This window comes from Malania oleifera, chromosome 1 (assembly GCF_029873635.1).
Source record: "Malania oleifera isolate guangnan ecotype guangnan chromosome 1, ASM2987363v1, whole genome shotgun sequence".
Classification (NCBI taxonomy): Eukaryota; Viridiplantae; Streptophyta; class Magnoliopsida; order Santalales; family Ximeniaceae; genus Malania; species Malania oleifera.
In genome coordinates this window covers 119858339-119862760 of record NC_080417.1, presented here as the reverse complement: position 1 = coordinate 119862760, position 4422 = coordinate 119858339, and positions in this window count along the sequence as shown.

Genomic DNA, 4422 nt, shown 5'->3' with positions numbered 1-4422 from the left:
TGGATGCAGTACTATTTATATATTCTGAACTTGCCACATCCCTAAGCCTACAATCATCACAACCCCTTAAGCCTGGAACTAAGAGATATGAATATTTATGAAATTTCTATTGGAATTCGATCTTTCTTAGATCCTACAGAGTTTGCCTTGTTGATTATCCATTTCATTTCTTTGCCTAAGCCCTTGGCACCTTTAAGTGGATAAATATATTTCATGTGCCCTATCTTTCCAATGTATAAGAAAGTTTTATATTTTCATGAAAGATTGTGCTTATTTATTCTAGTTTTACTCATTAAGGCATTTTTATGATTGTGGGACTTAAAGTATGAACCCTTTTTCAAAGATTTACTTGTTTTAATTCCTAAGGGTTTATCCTATTTCTTCCTTTAGGCAGATAATTTTCAATATCTTCTTAACCTTTTTCTTCTCTAAGGTGGCATGATATTTTCTTAGATCTTTTAATTGTGTTGCCAACCTTCTATTTTTATTCTTCAAAAATGTTTTATGTTTAGACATTTGAACTAGAAGCTTATGCAGTTTAGATGAAGTACATTCTAGTTCTTCACATGAAGGCATGTTTTTATCATTCAATTTAAAACATGATTCATCATAAGATATATAATAGTTATTACATGAATCATTGCATGCTCTATCAACTGTATTATCAACAGATGATTCAGCATATGACATATCACAACATTCGGCACAAGAACCATCTATAAAGGAAGAGATAGAATCATATACCTCTTCATCTGTTAAAGCAATTACCCTATAATTTACCACATCCTAATCATCTGAACTTGATACTTCTGGAGTGGTGGTCTCTTCCTTCTTCTAGGTCTCTCCATATTTCCTTTCAAGCTTATCCCAGATATCTTTTGCACTAGCACATGCCAAAATATCAAGCAAAATATTAGAATTTAAAGCGCAATATAATAAATCCATGGCATGTGAATTTGCATGCATTAAACTATTATCATTTTCAACTACTGGCATACAAATTCCTATAACAATCACCTGTCACGCCCTCCAGTCCATAGATTTTATAGAAATGCTTATACTGATTTTTCAGTGGGTGTAATTGACACCACAAAATACAGGAGGGCAAGACGGTAACTGACCCTCACCGAATGGGGATACACCAATGTGAGCCATGTGATCTTTTGCAAAAATGTTTAAGTCTATGCAACGAGACTTTGATACCAATTGTTGGAATTGGTGTATTCCCAAGCGCGTAGGGGGGGTGAATTGGAATTTTAAACTTTTCTCCTAAGTTAAACCATATATCAGTATTACATAACCTAGGGTCTTTCTAAGCATATATCAAATCAATATATAAAAAATATAATCAGAGTAATGAAAAATATCATATAGGTGCAAAATTTAAATTGCAAATAAATAAAGCTAACTTTAGATATGATATCGAGGTTTGGCCAATACTGCCTATGTCCCCGCCTTGAGCCACAGCTCAAGGATTCCACTAGATACTCACTTTATGGGTGGAATAACACTGTTTACAACACCTTACCAGGATTATGCGCCTAGTTCTCTTAACCAGGTTTGAACTAGTCCAGGACTATTCACAGGGCTAGTCTCATTCTTCCGAACATACGTTGGGAATACAACAAATATGAATAATTTGTGTACAATAAAATGTGTTTCTTACACGAAGCAGATGTGTACAACAATAAAGCTCAAGATACACTCATGTATGATGTGAAGATAAGCTTAGTATGAGAATGTGATTTTCTTACTAAAAATAATTATTAAATAAAAATATATATGATGGATGCTCAAGGATTTATACCCTAACAAAATATTTTTCCAAATATGTTTTTCCCAAATAAAGTGCGGGAGAATCTAGGATTTTTATTTGCTTACAAATGAACTTGCAAAATAGTATGTGTGAGTGTAAGTATTACAATAAGACTTTCCTAGCACAATTAATATGGTTGCTTAGTCTTTGATCCCAACTAATATAATTGTCTCCCACTGATATTTATCATAAAATATATAGGAGTCCCACAAACCCCTTAAAACTCTCAAAAAGAATTTTCACAAACAAAGAATAAATGAGAGTATAAGCTTTGAATGAAGAAAATAAATGCCCAAAGATTAAAGTGTTCTCTTTCAAAATGATTTTTCAAAGATATGTAAAAGAGAGAGGAAGTATGAGTAGTATACTTTGAAAAAGATTGAAAGAATTTCACCAAAATGAATATAAAAATTTGAGAGAAATTTTCTTAATGATTTTGCTAATCTACTACTAATTAAGACAAATGAAGGGGTATATATAGACTTATGGAAAAATATGACCATTGGGGACACGAAGGTGATGTTTAGTTTCAAAATAACCTCATTTATAGCGGTAAAAAATTGACCAAACCGAGAGGTTTGGTGGACCAGATTTAAGGTTTGTTCGACCATCTCAGAAAATTTGGTCGACCATGTCCTTTTGAACATGGAGGTTTGGTCGACCAGGATGTTGGGACTTCCCACTTTTTGGTTCGGTCGACTAGGGTGTTGGTATTCATTTTAGGACGGTCGACCAAGTGGTGAACATTTTAACCCCAGAGAGGTTCGGTCGACTGAAGCTACTACTCATATAAAACATCATTAATATTAATTTAGGTAATCGAAAAAATAGTGTTATATATAGCAATTACCCGTTGATAATTTACGAATAACCTTGACCCATTGCAATGCATCGTAAGGAGTTTGCTGTGGTTTGCAGCATTTTTTACTTATACAACCTGAAAAAAAAATGTCAAGACTTCTTATTAGCCAAAGCAAAGCTTAAAGTAGATATTATAATACAAACACATCACCTAATAGTGTGGGTCGCGGAAATAGCGACACACCACCTCCCAATCCTTCTGGGATATCTTATCATATGGATGGGTTTCTGCTTCATCTCCCATCGCACGAAAATGTTCGCACATTTTTGCATGATAGGACTTAAATTTATTGTAAAGTTGGACGTCCACCACCCTCTTCACATGGTCTGCGTGGAGAATGTCCATATCGAACTCCTCTTGTATAGGTAATACATTTAGAATGTTAGACATTTGTTTAGCTAGTATATTAAAAGTTATAAAAAAAAAAAAGCTTTGGGATTACTTACCAAGATGCATATGTAAAGAACCATGCATTGCGCCTCAGTCACCTACGACCAGCTAAAGGCAATGACTGGAGCATACTCGGCATATAATGCCAAGCTCTCACGTCCACACCGGACACCAATCGTGTTGCAAGGTGGTGAAGCCTGGAGGAATGTCGATCCTAATGCGTTGCCCCATCCTTTGCAGGTGCTTCTTAGTGTCATGTTCTTCTCGACACCATGACCTGACCTGGCCGTAGATGTTGATGCTCAAAGAAAAGTTAAATTAAGAACAATATTTTAATCATACATGTCAATAAAAATCAATAGTTTACATCGAAATAAAATAAAAGAAAACCTTACAAAGGTTGTTGATCATGGTCGGAAAATCACCTTATGTGTCATCCCAAGCTGAGGTATCCACATCTGGAAGAGGTGTCAATGGCTCAGACAATGGTGCCACCGCATTAGGACCAACAGGCTCCACCGGTCTCGAGGATCTCTGATCATCCTCATGTGATGTAGTCGAGTACCTGGAAGGAAGTCAGCCATGTCGACCTCCTAGTGCCATGTCTGCAAAATATTAGACAAGTAAATATAAGAAGTATGAATATTAGATGGATGCACAATAGATATATTTTAAATTATTTACACATGTCAGAGACATAGTGACAAACATAACATGCTTACCCCCCCTATACGTCCTGAATAATTGCTTAGACTTGATAGAAAAGCTGTAGACAATGCATTGTTAGTGAAATTAATGGAGGACTACATTTAGCACTCATGGACAAAATTTAGCCCTTAGATTAATGATAAGGTTGTTTTCTGATAAGTGGTTGATCATGGGTTTGAGTTCAAAGTGTTATCCTAACAAGGCTTTTACCTCTTGTTTTGATGGTAACAAATGATGGAAAGGTTTAATGTGTTGTTTGTTCAAGTAATGATGTTTCAGGAAACTCAGAAAGCTAAAACCAACAAAGCTTCGAAGGAACTATCAAAAGATCACCAACAGCTCAAAGGTGTATGATGTGTCATGAAGTGATAAAAAAGGGAAGCTCAAAGACAGCTAATGAACTCGAAGCTCAAAGATAACCATGAAGTTTGCAAAGAACAAGAAGTGTTTATATTTTTAGGAAATCTTCATGTAAGTACTTCAAAGGCAAAAATGTCATTGTGAATGAAAAGAAACTCATTAAGGGATTTAAATGGAATTTAAGACTTTATTTTAAAATCCCGAAAAAAAATTTTCAAAAGAAAGAAAGCAAGGACGCCAAATACTTTGAAAAAGAAAAGAAAAATCAGAAAAAGGTAACTTTAGG